At 38.6% G+C, this 22,401-nt stretch overlaps 1 long non-coding RNA gene and 1 pseudogene across 1 annotated transcript in view; one reads left to right on the top strand and one right to left on the bottom strand.

Moving 5' to 3' along the window:
* Positions 1–22,401, bottom strand: part of LOC110567207 (uncharacterized) — a 174,116-nt gene that overhangs the window by 73,041 nt on the left and 78,674 nt on the right. The gene's annotated exons all lie outside the window — the stretch shown is intronic.
* LOC105709491 (6-phosphogluconate dehydrogenase, decarboxylating-like) lies at positions 10,017–11,572 on the top strand (annotated as a pseudogene).

The following is a 22,401-nucleotide window of genomic DNA, read 5'->3' as shown; positions in this document are numbered from 1 at the left end:
AAATGAAACCTAAGTGGCTCGCCATCACTCAGAGAACTCTGGACTCCCATCAAATCTGCTCAACCCCAGTCTCCCCCCGGTCATTAACCAAAAACTCAGGAGTCATTTTTAATTCCTCTCTTTCCCTTGTAACCTTCATAAACACGTCCTATCAGATCTGCCTTCAAAATATATCCAAAATCTGTCTCTTTGCTCCACTTTCTATCTTCCTTGTCCAAGGTACCAGCCCCTCTCATTTGCTTATGAAAATATCCTTGTTAATTACCAAAAACTGGTCTCCCTGCTTCTAGTCTTGCCCATCTCAAATCTATTTTTCGCATACAGGAGTAAAATGAACTTAAAAAAAAATCTGTCAATCATATCTTATCACATCCCTCATTAAAACCTTCCATTGCATTTAGGGAAACATACAAACTCATTACTATGGCCTAAGAGACCTTCCGTAAATTGATCTGCTGCCTACCTCACTTGACCTCATCATTCCAACTATCCTTCCCCCTTAATCATTATTCTCGAGTCATACAACCACTTCCCACTTTACAGCCTGTTCCCTCTCCCTGGACGTCCTTATGGATGCTTGCTTCTTGTCATCAGAGTCTCAGCCTAAATGTCACCTACTTAGAGAGGTCTTCCTTGACCACCAAGAAGTCCCATCAGTCCCGTCATCTCAATCACTGTCCATTGTTTTTCCCTCATAGCTCTTACCACCACCTGATATTTTCTTGTTGGTTTCCTTGTTGATTTTTTTCTCTCTACCCTTGTCTTGTTTAATGCTGAGTTTTCACTCCTCCAAACAGCTCCTGACACATAATGAATGCTTAATAAATATTCACTGAATCAATAAATGAATAAGGTCCAAATAACTTGACTGGCCATACAGACCCTTCTGTTAAGATACCAAATTATTTTTCTGGCTACTACTCCCTTTTCACAACCCTATGTTTCTAGCCAAATTTCACAGTTTGTTTCCTCTACACTCAGTATTTCTGAGAACTGCTCAATGATTGAAAGGTAGTTAGAATGAATTCAGGGCAAACCCCAACTAAAAATGTGAAGTAGGTCACATTGGTCTTTAAGTTCTCTATTTAAATCTCTCTTCATTGTCTGTGCCCACCATGAGATGTCACCTTTTTTGGGCACATTGTAAATTTATTCATTCCCTAGATGCTCAAGACTATAAACAACACAGATAGCCAGGTGGTTGATGCACAATTTTTATCTACATTTCACTTAGGTTGGGCAAGTACCTCATAATGATCTGGACATTTGGTATCAGAGGTTTCCGACCAGGGAAAAAAATTAATAAAATTTCACTTTTCTAATTAAGCAAATTACATTATTTTCACTCTCTGACATGCCTTAGGGACAGACTTACTTTTACAGGAGAAGGCTGTCTTACTTACTTGCTATGCCAGCCCCATGTTTCTAGACCAATTTGCTGTTTGGATGTTAGTCTTACTGGCACCTCAGTAAGGGTGTCTCTGTACAGAGCAGCTAGACAAGACATGGTTCCCCATTCGCGTTAATGTGGTTCACCAACCAGGTGGGACAGGAGTGCACAGTTAAACTGAATATTTCTCTTTTATCAACACATAATTCAGATCAGTATTATCTTTCTGATTCCCATAAAATATAAGATGATTGGGTAACTTTATCAAAAAAGATTTAAATATCTTTAGTGTTAAAATTCTCATTTCATTCATCACCTTTGTTTCTTCCTTGGATAATCTTTCTGACTATATAAATAGGTACCATGTTTTGGTGTCATATATAGAACCCAGAACAGCGTCTGGCACATTACAGTGCATAAAGACTTAAGAAAAAGATTTGTGGGCCAGGCGTTGTGGCTCATGCCTGTAATCTCAGCACTTTGGGAGGCCAAGGCAGGCGGAGCATGAGGTCACGAGATCGAGACCATCCTGGCTAACACAGTGAAATCTCATCTTTACTAAGAAAGAGAGAGAGAGAGAGAGAGAGAGAGAGAGAGAGAGAGAAAGAAAGAAAGAAAGAGAAAGATTTGTTGAAATAAAATATTTTGAGAAAAGAAATTGATACTAAGTTTGTCATTCTAAAAAGGAGATCTACTTAGCAGTTCAATAATCTAAAGCATTTACCTCTGAAATGCTGAATGTATACATACGGCCTTTAAATAAACAGAGTGCTCTCCTATTGAAAATTCATTTGTCATGTTCTGATTTGGGCTAATTCTACGAAATCTGATGAATCACTACTCTTGGTAAGACAGAAAATATAGCAGCTCTTCTCACTGTGAAATCTTGCTTCAAATTTAGTCAAGCAGTGTCTCTATACTTGCATATATGAATAAACTCTCAAAAAATCCAAATCCAAATCTGGGTGATTTTGTCCTTTGTTAGATATTTGTTTCCTTGGAAAAGATATTCCCTAAAATTACAGTAAGAGCATGTCTTGATAATTTACCATTCATCGTAAGTTTTCTCCCTTTCAGCCCAGATACCACCTCTTCAAATGTGGTCAAATCAATTGCATATTGTTGCAATTTCAGAGCACTGCTGAAGTAGAGGGGATTTGTTGCATCCGGAGTAGCCCGTCTCTCTATGAATGCAGCAGATTTAATTCCAAATCAGTAAGAAAGAAAATCTATAATTTTTTAAAAATGTAGCTACTTAGGAAAAAAGAAAAAACATTTTAGGTTGATCGGTGTTATATAATTGATTGGCAACTGTAAAATGTAATGTTGATAACTGTTAAGATTCCAATATTGGGTACATATCTTTCTACACATTTTTATTTTATGCCAAGAGCCTTCATTGAGACCATCTGGCAACACTCACTTCCTTTGCCTTCTTTCCATCAGTAATAAATTGTGCTGCTTCTCGTTCCTCAGCCATGTGCCCCTTAATGAAGTAATTGAAGCTCTCTGGGCTTAACTTGATGCTGCTTTTAGATTACATTTGTGTTTTCACAGTTGCCTTCAGGGATGCAACCTCAAAGATCAACTAGAAGTGGGAATTCCCAGCCCTAAAATGATATCATTTTGTGGGAGGGTAGGGGGATGTTTCCTGGAGCCTCTCAAATCCCCAAGATAGATAAAGAGAGTTAGAAGGGGTTTTGGTTTTGAAACTGTATGTGTGTGAAAAAGCCAGGAGGGAAAAGTAGAATTCTATGGAGTATAGACACCATCTAAAACAGCTATAACCCTTACGGTCTAAGTGAATTTAATAAAATCACGGTGGGGATACAAACCAAACTCTTCTGAGTTACTGAAGGCGATTTCAATAAAAGAAAATTCCTGAATATGTCTTTCAACACACTCACACCCTTTAGCACAGGCTGTCTAAAAGATTTCAGAGGCTAGTGGCACCAGATGGTAGTAAGATGTAAGAGTTTTTCAACATAGCTATTAGGAAAGCAGTTAAAAGTTGAAATCAGGTTGGCCTTCTGGTTAACAGATGGACAGTTCAAATGACTGTCATGCTGTTAAAAATAAGAAGAACAGAAAAGAGAAAGAAAACAACAATGGGTACTCAATGGTAAATTCAACAGACTGAGTTCTTGTGAGTCCTTTGAAGTCATAAAATAGTCACGAGATAACACAAAGTGAATTTCAAAATTTAAAAAGAAAGGAGCTGAACCGAGCTTCATGGCAGGGCAGGATCAGTCTCTCACTCCCACCACATCTAAATACCATTCAGGACACACCTTTAACAAATTCTCACCATTTTCCAAAATATATATATAGGTTTTCTCTGTGTTTCTCACTGAACTAATATATCACTGACATTCCAAATTCATACTGATAGAGACAACTGGATTACTAATCCAATGAAGTGTTTTTGGCACAAAAAGAAATACAGAAAAAGCCAATGGAAAGTGCCCTCGAGTTGCTTAAAGACTAGCAGGAAAGATAATGATGTGTTAATAAGTACCTATGTGTAGGTAGAGCTAGCCGCCACACATGCTTGGATAAGTTGTGCAGTGCACAACCTGCGTGGCCATCTGGGACAGCCTCTAAGTAAGCAATAAACAACAGGAGTTCAAAGGAGAGAGTAGCCTCTTCCATCTGAAAGATCAGGAAAGGTTTCCTGGAAGAAGTGAAATGTAGGTTGTGCATTGATTGAGACGATTTATATACCCAAGGGTTGGAATGACAGTAGAGGAACTCAACTAGAGGAAACAGGCTGTGTCTGACACCTGGGGCCCAGGACCGGTGAACTGATCTTGGTTCTGTGTGTGTGATGTGGTCAGCATGTGCTGCTCCAGCCTGACCTTTTCATCAGGTTCATTTTTACACCCTTGCATCATCCCTCCTGCTTCTTCCCTCTTCTCAGCTAACTCACCAGAAGATCTCAGCCTCCCTACCCATCACCACCTTCCATTCCAACCTCTGGTAAGCACCACTCCTGTATGTTCCTGTGGCACTCTGGACTGATCTGTCATATCACTTATCACATATGTTTTGAATAGTTTCCTTACCTGGATCCTTCACAAAATTTTCAGCACCCCAAGCACAAAGACTGTTTAACCTTATTCACAACTAATTCTCCAGCAATGGACCTAGTACATGATACCCAGAATATGCTCAGAAAACAATTTTTATATTACTTATATGAAGATATTTTATTGGCATCAAATTAAAACATGTTTGTGAGAAAGGGACCAGTGTCATATACTAGGTTTTCTGTACAGTTCAACTTCTTTCAAAAGTTCCTTGATAGTTCCTTGATATTAACAGAATTAAACTTATAGATAATAAGATAGCATATTACTTTAATTTTTAAGACTCTGCCTTTAGAAATTGTGGATTATTGTCCAACTAAACACATAGTCCATACTCCTCCTCCCCCAATAATCTCCACATGACAAGAATATAAAAACACATGAGTTTCAGTGATTTTGAAAGTATGAAGAGTATTTAAAAGGCTAAGAAGTTTGGACTTCATCCACTGGCCATCCATCCAAAATATATTCACTTCATGCTATGTCTGTCTGAGGCATTGGGGATACAGCTGGAGACAAGATAGGGTACAGGACTGGGGGATTTAAACACACAAACAATAATTAGATAGATCTGGGACGGTCAGTGCTATTGAGAAAATAAAATGGGACTTGTGAGAGATAGAAACGTGAGAAATGACTTTAGGTGGTAAGAAAGGGCATCTCTGAGGAAGGGGCATTTGAGCTGGACAAGGATGACAAGGAGGAAGAGGACTTGAGAAGAATCTGGGGAAGAATGCACAGGGTGGGGGAAGGGCATAATAAAACATTGTGAAAGACAAAGTACAAATACTTTACTTTAAGGAAATGTAAATCCATTGAATGCCAAATAAGTATCATCTAGGTTGCTGTCATTTCCGTCTCCTCTGCCTTTCTCCTCCTCACTCCAGAATCCCTAGCTTGAAAACAACACCTGATGGTCAGAGCAGCAATCCCTGAAATAGGGGAGGTGAGATAGTTGTTCACATTTTATTTCAAATTCCAATCCCCACATATAACTCAGAAGAGTTCGCCTATCTTCCCCTTCCAGTCCTGAAGAAATCAGCCCTCTTGCTTGCAAACCACTGAAACTAATCCTGGCTAATTTAAGATGAAAATAACTTCTTGGAAAAACAGAAGAATTTTATTGATGTAATGAAAATGCTGGAGAATCAAGCTTTAAAAACTGAATGGAAATTGGGGGCCTATCCAGAGGAGAACACAGACAAGGCCCTGACAGGAATATCTGCTTATGGCACAAAGCTGCGCCCTACTGCCATGTGATATACACTGCTGACACTGCCATCATGGATGTTGGCTGCTGGACCACTGGATTCTCAACTCACCTCACTGCCACTGGTTCCAGGAGTGATAAGTAGCTTTTTTATCCTCTCCCTCCTCCCTTCCTCCACCTTCAAAAAGTCTCTATTTCTCCCTTCTTCTTACTCATAAGTGAAAACATGTAGTGTTTGATTTTCTGTTCCTTCTGTTTGCTTAGGATAATGGCTTCCAGTTCTATCCATGTTGCTGCAAAGGACATGATCTCATTCTTTTTTATGACTAAGTGGTATTCCATGGTGTATATATATCAAATTTTCTTTATCCAGCCTACCGTTGATGGGCTTTTATGTTGATTTCACGTCTTTGCTACTGTGATTAGTACTGTGATGAACACATGTGTGCATGTATCTTTATGGTAGAATGATTTATATTCCTTCAGATACATATCCAGTAAAGGGATTGCTGGGCCAAATGCTAGTTCCGATTTAAGTTATTTGAGAAGTTGCCTTACTGCTTTCCACAATGGTTAAATTAATTTACATTCCCACAAGCAGTGTATAAGTGTTCCCTTTTCTCTACCACCTTCCCAGCAACTATTATTTTTTTAGTTTTTAATAATAGCCATTTTGGTTGGTATGAGATGGTATCTCATTGTGGTTTTGATTTGCACTTCTCTAATGATTAGTGATGTTAAGCATTTTTTTTATATGTTTGCTAGGCACATGTATGTCTTCTTTAGAAGAGCTGTCACTTATACACTGTTGGTGGGAGTGTAAATTAGTTCAACCATTGTGGAAAGCAGTATGGTGATTCTGCAAAGAGCTAAAAACAGAACTACCATTTGGTCCAGCAAATGAGAATTAATGGGTATATACCCAGAGAAATATAAGTCATTCTGCCATAAAGATACATGCACACATATGTTCACTGTAGTACTATTCACAATAGCAAAGACACAGAATCAACCTAATGACCATCAGTAACAGACTGGATAAAGAAAATGTGGTACATATACGCCATGGAATACTGTGCAGCCATAAAAAAAATTACATGATCACATGACAGAGATATGCATTTCATTAAAACTTTACCAGAATGTGATGCTATGAATATAAGGCTCTTAATTGAGGTGATTAATAGCCTGTACACCTGTTAAATTTGCATGTGTTTAGTCATTGACAACTACTTATCAACTTACCTTCTCCCTGGTGGCAGCAAATTTCATTTGACATTGATTGTGAGATACATTCAGATTCTTTTTTTTAATTTGAGACAGAGTCTTGCTTTGTTGCCCAGGCTAGAGTGCAATGGTGCAGTCTTGGCTCACTGCAACTTCTGCCTTCTGGGTTCAAACAATTCTCCTGCCTCAGCCTCCCAAGTAGCTGGGACTACAGGTACCTGCCACTACACCTGGATAATTTTTGTATTTTTTTAGTAGAGATGGGGTTTCACTATGTTGGCCAGGCTGGTCTTGAACTCCTGACCTCATGACCTGCCTACCTTGGCCTCCAAAAATGCTGAGATTACAGGCATGAGCCACTGTGCCTGGCCACATTTAGATTTTTTTAAATAATCAAATATAGGGAAGGGTATTTTATAGGGGGAATAATGAGAAATTAGTGGGTACAATGTACATTATCTGGGTGATGGATACCCTAAAGTGCTGAATTAACCACTACACAATCTATGCATGTAATAAAATTTCATTTGTACATAATTCGTTTATACCAATTTTTAAAAAGGTATTTTACAATGGAAAAGAGAAATTCTCCTAGCTAAGATTTTAAGCCTAAGCTTTACTTTGCTAATCAGTGTGCTTTTCAAGATGTTAAAATGATTAGTTAGATTCATCTGAACAACTGAAAATGTGTCTTAAGCAGAATTTTGAAAAAGGAATAAATTTTACTATTGCATGAAAGAAATACTAAAATTTCTGAATTAATGGAGCTCCTATTTACATCTCACAAATGCTAGCACCCATAATTAGCATGGTTTTTGTAGATGTGTTTGTTTCGTAAATAAAAATGTATAACCTAATTCAATAATTAAGACTTAACTTTCAATTCCTAGACAAACCTTAGAATTAGAAGATACAGAAGAAGGTTTATCAGACAGAAAGCTATAGGATTAAGTGTGTAAACAAAATGAATACCAGAAATTGTTTAGCTCTGCTTAATTTCTTTTTTATTTTTGCTATTCATTTATTCTTTTTTAAAAAAATTATACTTTAAGTTTTAGGATACATGTGCAGAATGTGCAGGTTTGTTACTTAGGTATACATGTACCATAGTGGTTTGCTGCATCCATCCCTCCGTCATCTACATTAGGTATTTCTCCTAATGTTATCCCTCCCCAATCCCCCAATCCACTGCTAGCCCTCCCCTAGTCCTCCCACCCCCGACAGGCCCCGGTGTGTGATGTTTCCCTCCCTCTGTCCATGTGTTCTCATTGTTCAACACCCACTTATGAGTGAGAACATGCGGTGTTTGGTTTTCTGTTCCTGTGTCAGTTTGCTGAGAATGATGGTTTCCAGCTTCATCCATGTCCCTGAAAAGGACATGAACTCATCCTTTTTTATTTCGGAAGGGCATGCTCCACAGTGATAACTTTAGAATATATTCAAGAATTGACTGTTGCTATTAATAAGATGTGCCAATGCCTGTTTTATTTGGTAGGTTAAGAACCATCTGATAAGTTATTCTTATCCAATACAGATAGTACAAAGAATAGAAGGAATGCAAAAATTTCTTTATAATTCATTCTATAAATAATCTCATAAAGAATGAGTGTTTATTAATTATTTATTTTATATATATATATATATATATATTTTTTTTTTTTTTTTTGAGACAGTATCTTGCTCTTCTGTCCAGGCTGGAGTGCAGTGGTGTGATCTCAGCTCACTGGATCCTCTGCCTCCCACGTTCAAGTGATTTTCCTGCCTCAGCCTCCCAAGTAGCTGCAATTACAGGTGTGTGCCACCACATCCAAATAATTTTTGTATTTTTAGTAGAGATGGAGTTTCACCACGTTGGCCAGGCTGGTCTTAAACTCCTGACCTCAAGTGACCCGTCCACCTTGGCCTCCCAAAGTGCTGGGATTACAGGCATGAGCCACCATGCCTGGCTATATCTATTTAATAATATATTGTTTATTATAAGTAATAAATATCTTATAGTACTTAATAATCTTATAAATAATCATACAGTAATCTGTTCAGCTTACAAATAATCATTACCTACCCACCAAAGATCTCTGAAAAGTGATATTTAAAAACTTAGGTAGACAGAAAAGCAAAAAATAGTAGACTATCTCTAAAGACTATTAAGTAACTTGTGTCTTCATCCCATTAGAACCACCCCCTATCCACTAAAAAACATTTAGTCTGATTTATGGTCAATTTGCAAGACGGCAGCAAAGCCTCTGCCTTGCAGAAGGCCAGCAACACCAAGAAGTTCTCTCTATTGTTTTCTGCATCTGGCCTCTGAAGTGTTATGCTAGAGTAAGCATGGGATTTTGTCAAGGAAAAATCTCCTGGGACTCATTTCTTGGACTTGGAAAGCCTTATAGTGCATCTGCCTTTTAGTGGCTGGGTTATGGAGCAGTGCCATGGCAACCGACGTACAACTGCAGCTTCAGCCTCACTGGCAGCAGTGAGCAGTCATGGAGCAAAAGGACATCCCCCTAACAACTGCCAGAGTCCAAATGTAGTGTTATAAGGGCCACATAATGGTGGCAAAATAAGAAGGAAGAAACAAATGGGGGCAACATTGAAATAAATAAATAAATAAATAAACCTAACCAGAACAAGGAGAAGAGAAACAGAAGGCAAAATCAAAGGTATTTCCTTTTGAAACCTATGAGACTGTGAATATAGCATTGCCATTAATAGCAAAGGAAAGTCAGAAAGATAAATGTTTGCGGCTCAGAGATATGTGAGGTTTGCAGTTTATTAAATTTGAAGGGCCAGTCCAGTTGGAGGTGTCAAGTTGGCCTGTGGGAGAATAGGAAAAAAAACTCAAGGGAGGATTTGGGAATTGGCACAAAGATGTCACCAAAACTGAAGAAGTATTCTTCATGGGAGAAATTATAGAGATTAAGCTTCTGATGACGGCTAAGGATAAAAGTTTCAAAAATATTTCTATTTAGCAGATGGGGGAGGAAAAAGAGTCATCTAAAAAGACAAAATTCTGGCAGCTGGTATATCCTTCACTTGCCTGTGAGCCATGAGCCCTCCACATTTTGCTCACTCCAGTTCTACCCTGTCTGCCGCTGTCACCATGGCCCAAGCTGGCATTGCACAACTGGACTGGTTGTCATGGGCCAGAACTTAATTTTGAGCATGAATGACCATGATTTCATGGCCTGTGCTTTTAATAGTCCAGTCTCTGACCATGATTTCATGGCCTTTGCTTTTAATAGTCCAGTCTCCAAGTTGATGATTCCTTGGGCAATGAGGCAAAGGGAACCAAAGATGTTGGTGTTCAGTCCTTGAAGGAGATGGTCTCCAAGTTGAAAAGGCCTTGGGTGGATCATCTTTCTTGTGAAGGCTGGTCAAGCTGTTGATGGGTTCATAAACAAACTAATACCATTGCTGCACACTGGTGACATCATCATTGATGGAGGAAATTCTGAATATAGGGATGCCACAAGACGATGTAGAGACCACAAGGCCAAGGGAATTTTATGTGTGGAGAACAAAGTTAGTGGTGGAGGAAAAGGATCCCCAGGATGGCCTATAACTCATGCCAGGAGGGAACAAAGAAGCTGGCTCCATATGAAGACAGTCTTCCAAGGCATCACTGCAAAAGAAAGATCTGAAGAACTTTGCTCTGACTGGGTGGGAGAGGAGGGAGCAGAACACTTTGTAAAGATGGCGTACAATGGGATAGAGTGTGGGGATATGCAGTTGATCTCTGGGGCTTACCACTTGATGGTTACCATGTGCTAGGCATGGAGCAAAACAAGATGGCACAGGATTTTGAGGACTGGGATAAGACAGAGCTTGACTCATTCTTGATTGAAATCAAAACAAGATGGCACAGACCTTTGAGGAATGGAATAAGACAGAGCTCAATTCATTCTTGATGGAAATCACAGCCAATATTCTAAGATACTGATGGCAAATGCCTGCTGTCAAAGATTAGGGACAGCACAGGACCAAAGGGCACCAGGAAGTGGACCACCATCTCCACCCTGGAAGACGGCATTCCTGTCACCCTCACTGGAAAAGCTGTCTTTGCTCAGTGCTTATCATCTCTGAAGGATAAAAGAATTCAAGCTAGCAAAAAGCTGAAAGTTCCCCAAAAGTTCTAGTTTGATGGTGATAAGATATCATTCCTGGAAGACATTCAGAATGACCTCTATGCTTCAAGACCATTTATTATGCCCAAGGCTTTAGGCTGCTAAGATAGGTAGCCACTGAATTTGGCTGGACCCTCAATTATGGTGGTATTGCCCTGATGTGGAGGAGGGAGGCTGCATCATCAGAAGTGTATTTCTAGGAAAGATAAAGGATGCATTTCATCAACACCCAGAAGTTAAGAACCTACTATTAGACAACCTCTTTAAGCTGGCTGCTGAAAACTGCCAGGACTGCTGGTGGCAGGTGGTCAGAACTGGAGTCCAAGCCAGCATTCCTGTGCCCTGTTTCACCACTGCTTTCTCCTACTGTGGTGGATACAGACACGAGATGCTCCCAGCCAACCTCATCCAGACTCAGTGGGATAACTTCAGGACTCACACCTATGAATGCTTAGAAAAACTGGGACAGTTTACCCACACCAATTGGACAGGCCATGGTGGCAGTGTGTCACACTCTTCACATAATGCCTAATCATGCTGTTTCTGTTACCCTTCACAACTCCATAGTCCAGGACGTTTCATGTATCACCCAACCACAAAACACCACTTACTGGTCCTTTGTTCTATTTTGTGCTCAGATTTTTTAAAATAAAGGGATTTAAGAGACTCCCAGAAAAGTCACATAGAGTTTATTTATAAAGTAGCTCTGTGAGAACCATCATGCCCTCTGCCCTTGTCTCTTGGGACTTACCAGGAGCTGATAATGTGCACGAGAGTGAGAACCAACCCCTTGAAGCAGTCGTTCCCAAGTGCTCCCTGTGGACTAGTGAGGCGCCTTTCTCATAAATAGGAAAACTATTGTTACAATTTGACCAAACTAGAATCTTTCTATTATGCAGCTGAATTCCCTTTTTCCTTTGCTCAATATGAGTTACATTTTATTAAAAAAATTCTGAAAGGGTGTCAAGAACATTTCATGGCAGAGATACACATTTCAAGGAAAGAGCTAGTCAGCTGTATCACGGATGTATTTAAAAACCAAGGGGAAACTGAAGACAGATGACATTATGGTGAACATACTGGAAAGGAATTAAAGCAGCTTGTGATAAGTTGAAGACAAATTCGAAGGAAGATCACTTGGTGACAGTCCTCTAGGGATTGTGCCAGTGACACCTTATATTTCATCTCCAGCTCAGCCTGAACAGATGGCACAAATGAGAATCTTTTCATATGAGGATTTCATCTGGGTTTATAACCTAGTAAGTTCTATTTCTTTATTTGCCTCCAGAAGGGCTACAAGCAAACCCCATCTGCATTCCCAGGGGAGGCAGGATAAGGCTCATTAACAAGATGCTTGAGATGGCTCTGCTTGCAGTTTTACAAAGAAACGTTATGAATTAGCAGTGTAACGTTACATGGTACAATCTCTCACCACCACAGACCCCGGATTTAGTGCTTTATGGTATAGTTATATTTTAAATAAGATCATTGCTGTCAGAGTTGTCAGATTTCAGCACCTTAAAATAACATATTAAGAGTAAAGTGGATAAAATGATTTTTGCATCAAATATTAAATGATGGTTTCCTATAAGAAATATAAATATGGCATTATCTTAATTTTCAAATTTAGCAAATCTGAAACCAAACCTTCCCATAGTAATAAATCTCTCTATATTATACAAAAGCGCTCTCTAGTCTATCCCAGACATTTTAAATAAAGTGTAAAATGAATACATTTAATTTCTGTAAAATATTTCATGTTTCCTTCTTGATGTATGGCACTCATCTAGATTTTATGTATATATTCTGAATTTTACTATGGCTATTTCAAATACTTCATCATATTTTGTTATACTGTATGATGCATTAGAAATTGATGAAGAAAAAAGGCTACAATTTGATTAATTACAGGCCAGAGGTTTTAATTATGCCTTTCAGTTAATCAAAGTAATTTCCTCTGTTGTAACAGAAGTAATCCTTTTACAGAATTTTTTTTTTTTTTTTTTTTTTTTTTTTTGAGATGGAGTCTTACTCTATCACCCAGCTGGAGCGCAATGGTGCGATCTCGGCTTTACAAAAACAAAAAGGCTTTATAATCCTAGGCTTACCTTTACACCATCATTTACTAATTAAAGTTTAGAAATACTTAATGCAAATAGTGGCCATGGTTTATTTTATTATTTTATTTTTTTGAGACAAGTCTCACTCTGTCTCCCAGGCTGGAGTGCAGTGGCACAATCTCCGTTCACTACAACCTCCGTCTCCCAGGTTCAAGTGATTGTTACTGCCTCCACCTCCCTAGTAACTGGGACTACAGGTGCCCACCACTGTGCTGGGCTAATTTTTGTATTTTTAGTAAAGACGAATTTTCACCATGTTGGCCAGGCTGGTCTTGAACTCCTTACCCTAGGTGATCCACCTGCCCTGGCCTACCAAAGGGCTGGAATTACAGGCGTGAGCCACCATGCCTGGTCCTTTTAAAGACATAATTTTTATGCATAGGCAATAATCCTACATTTTATAGAGTTATGTCTAACTATAACTAGCAGAACATTACATTGAACTAACCCCAGTATTCTTACAATGACTAAAGGTCAGTAACCAAGGCAAGCCGAGGAAAGTGGCTGGGCTCCAAGAATAACCTAGAATGATTCAGGTTTTGTCCATGCTGCATTCTGCCCTTCCATTTTCCATTTCATTGTTTGGTTTTTTCTCTCTCTGAGGACTAACTTTCTCTGCTCCCAGTCAACATACAAAACATGGAGAACAGTAGCTCCCTGATTCTGTGTGTTAGAATTCAGTCATTCAGGAAGAAACTAAACATACTCTTTCTGTTTCAATTTTAAAATTCCTAGGCAAAAAACTGGCCATTTTCATCAGTTGTTCATTCTTAGATGAGTCAAGGAGTGGGTACACAGAGGAGAACAGGGTTTGACTCAACCTGTCAACAGGAGACAGGCACCATGGAGACATGTAGGGCATGATGGCTGCCCTGGATCTGCGGCCATTGTGATGAGGACGTGATGTGAACCTACACACCAACATACCAGAGACTATCCTGCAGAGTGATAACTTAATTCAGTCTCTTTAATTAAAACAAATCAACTTTAAAAAATCAATTTGCTTGGAAGAAAACTACAACCCTAACTATTACTTGGGTGTGTTTAAACAATTTTGTTTTTAAAATCTTTGTTATTTTGGTGATGCATAAACACACTATGGTTATTTTTATTTGCCTATTGGGAATTCAGATAAAAAATCAGGTGAGCAAAGGGACATATTTTTTAAACAATAAGACAGCTGGTCTTATTCAGTCACTGAGTGATAAGGAGAGAAGGTGAAGGCTTCGAATTCTTGGTTGTTGTAGGACACTTGAGTTGCTGACTTTACCCTTTCATGTTTGCTTTCCTGCCCTGCAGAAACAAGAAAGTGAAATCCTCCTTATATCCCTGAATCCCTGGGGTCCCCAGGTGGTCCTGTTACTTGGTTCTGGTGAATGGGATATAAATGAAAGACTATTGGTGCTTCCCTTTCTGTTCTTTTTCCTGACTGAAATCCTGAAGGGATACCTCAGGTGCATCAGCCACCCCTAAGGATGGCAGAGAAGGAAGGAAAAGAAGAGAAAATGACAGTATGGACTGTCTGTGCTTGGAGTCATCTTATATGAGCCAGACATACTCCTTAATTCGTATAAGCTACTCTGTGGGGTTTTTGTGAAACTCATAGCTGAGCACAACACACTGGATAAGCTATCCCAGCATCAGGAAAGTGGCAAGTATCACTGAACCTTGGTACCTTAAGGTAGCCAATTTCTACTGCAAATCTTTCTGCCCTTGTGATGGTTAATTTTAGGTGTCAACTTGATTAGGGTATAAGATGCCCAGATATTTGGTCCAACATTATTCTGGGTGTGTCTGTGAAGGTGTTTCTGGATGAGATTAACTTTGAATCCACAGACTGAATAAAGCAGATTGCTTTCTCTAATGTGGGTGGGCCTCATCCAATCAGTTAAAGACCTGAGTAGAACAGAAAGACTGAATAAGAGGGAACATCTCCTGCCTGACTGCATGAGCTGAGACATTGATCTTTTCCTGGTTTTGAACTTGAAATGAAAAATAGACCCCTGAGTCTCAATACTGCCTGCTTTAAGACTGGAACTTACACTACTGGCTCTCCTGATTCTCAGACCTTTGGATTCAGGCTGGAACTACACTATCAACTCTCCTGGGTCCCCAGCTTACAGGGGATCATGTGCTGGGGGCTGAGATGGGAGACTTCTCAGCCTCCATAATCATGTCAGCCAAATCCTCATAGTAAATGTCTCTCTAATTTTTTTTTCTCTAGAGGACCTTGACTATTTGGGAGATGTATGGTAGGTTGAATAATAGCCCTCCCAAAGATATCCACATCCAAATCCCCAGAACTTGTACATATGTTACATACATGGTTAAAGAGACCCTGTAGATGTGATTAAGTATCTTGAGATAGGAAGATTATCCTGAATTATCTGGGTATTCACAAGGGTTCTTATAACAGAGAGGTAGGTAGGTCAGAGACATGGAAAGAAGAAAAGGAGCGGGAAGCAGAGTTCAGAGAGGAAAGAAGACGCTACCCTGCTGGCTTGGAAGACAAAAGAGGCCTTGAGCCAAGGAGTGGAGGTAGCCTCTAAAAACTGAAATAGGCAAGAAAATGGATTCTTACCTAGCACCTCCTAGGCAGCCCCGTGGACCCATTTTTTTACTTCTGACCTCCATAATTATAAAATATGAAACTTGTGTGTTATACTACTAAATGTGTTGTAATTTGCTACAGCAGCAATAGAAAACTAACATAGAGGATTTGATTAACAGTATAAATGCAACTGGATTCTGTAAAGCGTCCCCACAGAATCACACAACCTCCAGTCACCCCTCAAATCCATTCAGGACACAGTGGGGGTCAGCATGCGGCCATGCCCTTTCAGCAGATTAAAAGTTTCCATTTTGATCTAATAAAAATAGCAATGTAGACTTAAAGGCAAATTTGGTTTCTTGTATCCAAAACTGAATTTTGAACTCAGCTACCAAGAGGAGTTTGTGACTAGGCTCTATCTACTGAGTAGAGATTTCATTCATGTGACATTTGATACAGGACTCTCTGGATGCATGATTAATTTTTGCAGATCAGGTATTACCTCATTACACGATGTGTAGAAAGTAACAACGTAACTATAAAGCAACTATTTTCAATGCACTCTGCCAGGTTATTCCTCTGCCAAATCATTACGCCCTGGGAAACAGCACATGGCATTATCAAAACAAGTTTGCTCTCCTGAGCAGGCAGTTCAGATAATTGCATCCTTACTATTGAAAGTTCCCTCAGGAATTTTGGGTCCTGAATTCTGTTCTGCTCTGGAACTGCAGTTCATTAATGTTTCTGTCCTGAGCCAGTTTTAATTAAACCGTACTTCTTTTCTCTTTAGTGACACATAGATTGTTTTTTTTAGCAGGTTATAGTTACTGTAGAAATCCAGCTGTTGAAATAATCTGAGACCCCTTACTATTTGTCATTTTAAGAAATCTCCTGTCAATTTACAAGTTCAGCAGCTGATGAGTATAAAATGTACCTGCTTCCACAAAAAGAAAATGAAAAGCAGAACAGGAAAAAGAAAAGAAAGGAAATACTAAGTAGTATCTCAGTTGGCATCTTTTAGAAAATAAAACTAGTATTTGGAGACATTCATAAGCTGACATGATGTTTATGGCAATAATACTACGTGATAAATTTAACGTCTTAAATACAAATTATTTTTTACCTCTCTTCATTCTGAAATTAAACTGCCTTGTAATTGGTACGGTATGATATGATGGACAAGTTTCTGGAAGATTCATAATTTTTCATCCCCTTTCCAATAGGATTCTCTTAACTGGCTATAATCATTCTTTATTTTATGCACAAAGTAAAAGAGATTTGTTTGTTTGTTACTTATGTGTTTTCACTGACAAGCAATAATGCATCATTAACTGCATCTCTTGTTCGTTGTCATTATCAGTTTGCAGAGTGATAACTTTGTCTCAGCAACACAGGTTCTCCCTCATTATGAGTTAGAATAAAACAGCTTCTTTGTTCATTCAACAATCTAATAAATATTCATCGAGTGCCTTCTTTGTGAAAGGCATCGTACAAGACAATGCATAGAATATGAAACTGTCTAAGACAGGCTCTATTTTCTGGCAATTTATTGAGGTAACTTATACATTTTGACCCTCAGGGACTCTTCATTGCATTTCCTTTTCTCCCCACTTCCCCTTCACAATCTTTGGGTGAGAGGATTTGATAATAGAAAGTCTGAATGGAGGTGGGCCAGGTGTAGAGGCTCACACCTGTAATCACAGCACTTTGGGAGACTGAGGTGGGTGGATCGATTGAGCCCAGGAGTTCAACACCAGCCTGGGCAACATGGCAAAACCCTGTCTTTACTGAAAATATAAAAATTAGCTGGGCATGGTACTGTGTGCCTGTAGTCCCAGCAACTTGGGAGGCTAAGGTGGCAGAATCACTTGAGCCCAGGAGGTCGAGGCTGCAGTCAGCCTTGATCATGTCATTGCACTCCAGCCTGAATGACAGAGACCCTGTCTCAAAAAAACAAAAACAAAAAAGTCTGAAGGAAAAGTGATTAGTTAATAAGCCTGGTCTAGTCATGGGGTTATTATAGGGACAAATAAGACAATAGGAGTAAAGAGAAAAATAAAGTCATAGGAGACATTTAAAAAGAAAGACTCAAAAGGACTCAGCAACTGATTGGCTATATAGGTAAATATGTGGATACATTTTAAAAATCAGTGTTTCCTCTAATTTCTTTAAAATACACCTGACTGTTTAAAGCAAAAATTAAGACATAGTCTTATGGAATTTAGTATGGATAGATAGATACAGATATATGTAATACATATGAAAACCATAGCATAAAAGACTGAGTAAGGTGATGATAAATGAAATATCCCCATTGCTATAAAAATTGTTACATTAATGTGAATTGGCAAATTTATTTTAACTATGCTATGAAAAGTTAACGATATATATTTTAATTCTTACAGCAACTACTAAAATTTAATGCAAGGAGACAGCTAAAAAGCAATGGGTGAATTAAAATGTAATTCTAAAAATTATTTAAATAAGCTAAAAGAAAAAAGAAACAAAGGAAAGAAAAATATATAGAGATTGATATACAGAAAACAAATAATAATATTGCAGACCTAATCTAACCCTATCAATTACATTAAATATTAAAAATTCATACATTCCAGTTGTATGGATAGTGTACTCATGCACTCCAATCCTTTTAACTCCACTTAAAAGGCAGAAACTTTTAGAATTAATTAAAAACAAAGCAAAGCTCAACTATTTTCTGTCCATATGAGATCCATTTTAAATATGATGATGTAGATAGGTTGAAATTAAATGGAAACAGAGATGGCATGCAAACAGAAAGGCTGAAGTGGCTATTTAATATCAAGTAAAGTAGACTTAAGACAGGAAGTGTTATCAGAGATAAACAAGGCAATTTGATCTGATAAAAGTGTCAATCCATCAGGAAGATATAACAATCATAAATGTGCTGGGCACGGTGGCTCACGCCTGTAATCCAAGCACTTTGGAGGCCAAGGCAGGCAGATCACCTGAGGGTCAGGAGTTCAAGACCAGCCAGACCAACATGGTGAAACCCCATCTTAAAAAACAAAAACAAACAAACAAACAAACAAAAAATCATAAATGTATATGCATCTAATAACAAGACAACAAAATACATGAAACAAAGATTGACAAAAGTAAAAGAAGAAATAACTCCAAGAACATAGTTGAAGACTTCCCATCCCACTCTTAGCAATAACATAACTAAGCATACAATCCATAAACACATAAGATAATTGAACAACATTATTAATCATCTTATTCTAATTGCCATTTATAGAACAGTACATCCAGAATCAGCTGAATACACATTCATTTAAAGTACACATGGTATGTTCATAAAGGAACTGTATTCTGAGCTATAAAATAAGGCAAGTTTATTTCAAGAGGATTGAAATTACATGGAGTATGTTCTCTGACCACAAAGGAAAATGAATTAGAAAACAATAATGTGTCTGGAAAACTCCCTAAAATATGAAAATTAACACAATGCTAAATAAGCTAGGGGACAAAGAACTTGTAATAAGAATTGGAATATACTTTGAATTGAATAACAACAACTAAAAATCACAACATACCAAAATCTGCAGAATGCAACTAAAACAGTACTTACAGGGAAATGTATGGCTTTAAATAATTCTATCACAATAAAAGAAAGGTCTAAAATCAATGACTAAAGATCTCCCTTGAGAAATTATAAAAAGAGAAAGCACAAGAAAAGTATACAGAAGGAAGAAAATAATAAAGTTAAGAGAAGAAATCCATGAAAGAGAAAAATGATAGAAAAACACAGCCAAAAGTTGGTTCTTTGAAAAGATAAAAAAGATTTATAAGCCCTAGCTATAGTAATTTAAGAAAAAACAGGTAAGGATGTCACTATTGCAAACAAGAGTGGTTATTACTAAGATAGAATAGACATTAATAGGATAATGAGGGTATGTTATTAACAGTTTTATGCCAACAAATTGACCAATTCAGATGAAATGAACTTTTTTTTAAACAAGAAAAGTACAAAAAATGACACAAGATAAAAATCTGAAGTGTCCTATATCTATTAAGGAAAACTAAAATCATTATCAAACTCTTTCTTCAGAGACTGTTCCAGGCCCACATGGTTTCGTTGATGAATTCTAACAAATATTTAAGAAAAAAATGATAACATTCTGAAATACATTATTTCAGAAAAGAGAGAGCAGGGAAGAATCTCAATTCATTTTATGATACCAGCATAACTTAGTCCATAAACTGATAAAGACATTTTATTTTTAAATTATGCATTGTATTGAGGAAGGAGACCCTTAATCCTCTTCAGCCTTCTGCATTGCATCTCAAAAGGAGAAGCTAGAAGTCAGCCAGAAGGGGGACCAGCTGGCGCCGCCAGCCAGGGTGAATATAAGACCTCTTCTGAGTACCACAGTCTCTTCTACAAATGGCAGGCATGGTATGGACGAATCTTTCCAGAAGGCATTGTTTTTACCTAAACAAGATCAAATTCTCACCTAAGCCACATACCCCACACCTACTCCATGAACCCAAGATCCTTTCACATGTAATTTCTAAAGCTGTAAACCCAAGACCCTTTCATGTCTAATTTCTAGAGTTGTAAGCCTATATAAAGGCAGGGCTTCTCTTTGTTAGATGAGCTTTGCCATTAGGCAGCTACACCACCTTGCTTCCAGCCAAAATAAATCACCCCTTCCTTCCTAGTTCAGTGTCCAAGAGGTCTGTCTCTTGCGACCGCTCCTGCTTCAGTATCTTTCTCTTTTTTTAAAATGGAATCTTGCTCTGTCACTAAAGCTGGAGGCTGTAATGCAATGGCGTGATCTTGGCTCACTGCAAACTCTGCCTCCTGGGTTTGAGCAATTCTTTTGCCTCAGCTTCCCAAGTAACTGGGATGACAGAGGTGTGCCACCACGCCTAGCTAATTTTTGTATTTTTAGTACAGGTTTGTCAAACATCAGATGGCTGTAGATGTGTGGCATTGCTTCCAAGGCCTCTGTTCTGTTCCATTGGTCTATATCTCTGTTTTGGCACCAGTACCAGGCTGTTTTGATTACTGTAGCCTTGTAGTATAGTTTGAAGTCAGGTAGCATGTTGCTTCCAGCTTTATTCTTTTTGCTTAGGATTGTCTTGGCTATGTGGGCTCTCTTTTGGTTCCATATGAAATTTAAGGTGTTTTTTTACAGTTCTGTGAAGAAGATCATAGGTAGCTTGATGGGGATAGCATTGAATCTGTAAATTACTTTGGGCAGTATGGCCATTTTCACAATATTGATTCTTCCTAACCATGAGCATGGAATGTTTTTCCATCTGTTTGTGTTCTCTCTTATTTTCTTGAGCAGTGGTTCTAGGTTGAAGTTTCTTTCTTTAATGATGTTGAATAGTGGACCCCACTCTCTTCTGGCTTGTAGGGTTTCTGCTGAGAGATCTGCTGTGAGTCTGATGGGCTTCCTTTTGCAGGTAACCCGACCTTTCTCTCTGGCTGCCCTTAGCATTTTTTCCTCATTTCGACCCTGGTGAATCTGAGGATTATGTGCCTTGGGGTTGCTCTTCTTGAGGAAAATCTTTGTGGTGTTCTCTGTATTTCCTGGACTTGCATATTGGCCTGCCCTGCTAGGTTGGGGAAGTTCTCCTGGATAATATCCTGAAGAGTGTTTTCCAGCTTGGATTCATTCTCTCCATCACATTCAGGTACACCTATTAAATGTAGATTAGGTCTTTTCACATAATCCCATATTTCTTGGAGACTTTGTTCATTTCTTTTCACTCTTATTTCTCTAATCTTTCTTTCTCATTTTATTTCATTGAGTTGATCTTCAATCTCTGATATCCTTTCTTCTGCTTGGTCAATTCAGCTATTGAAATTTGTGTATGCCTCGCAAAGTTCTCTTGTGTTTTTCAGCTCCATCAGGTCATTTATATTCTTCTCTAAGTTGTTTATTCTTGTTAGCATTTCATCTAATCTTTTTTCAAGGTTCTTGTTTCTTTGCATTGGGTAAGAACATGTTCTTTTACCTCAGAAAAGTTTGTTATTACCCACCTTCTGAAGCCTGTTTCTGTCAATTCATCAGACTCATTCTGTATCCAGCTTTGCTCCCTTCCTGGTGAGGAGTTGTGATCCCTTGGAGGAGCAGAAGTGTTCTAGTTTTGGGTGCTTTCATCCTTTTTGTGCTGGTTTCTTCCCATCTTTGTGGATTTATCTACTTGTGGTCTTTGTAGTTGGTGACTTTCGGAGGGGGCTCTGAGTGGACATCCTTTTTGTTGATGCTGAAGTTATTTCTTTCTGTTTCTTAGTTTTCCTTCTAACCATCAGGCCCCTCTGCTGTAGGACTGCAGGAAGTCCACTCCAGACCCTGCTTGCCTGGGGATCACCCATGGGGTCTGCAGAACAGTAAGGGTTTTTGCCAGTTTTTTCTTCTGTTATCTTCGTCCCAGAAGGATATCCACCAGATGTCAGCCTGAGCTCTCCTTTATGAGTGTCTCTTTGGATATATGGGGGTCAGGGAGCTGCTTGACGAGACAAGTCTGTCCCTTATAGGAGCTCAAGTGCTGAGCTGGGAGCTCTGTTGTTCCATTTAGAACTTCTGGGCAGGTATGTTTAAGTCTGTTGCAGCAGAACTGATAAATGCCTTTTCCCCCAGGTGCTCTGTCCTGGGAAGGTGGGGCTTTATTTATAAGTTCCTGACATGC

This window comes from Aotus nancymaae, unplaced genomic scaffold (assembly GCF_030222135.1).
Source record: "Aotus nancymaae isolate 86718 unplaced genomic scaffold, 86718_ANA_hifiasm-v0.15.2.pri h1tg000016l, whole genome shotgun sequence".
NCBI lineage: Eukaryota > Metazoa > Chordata > Mammalia > Primates > Aotidae > Aotus > Aotus nancymaae.
The sequence above is the reverse complement of the archived record's forward strand: the minus strand, read 5'-3'. Positions and strand labels throughout refer to the sequence as shown.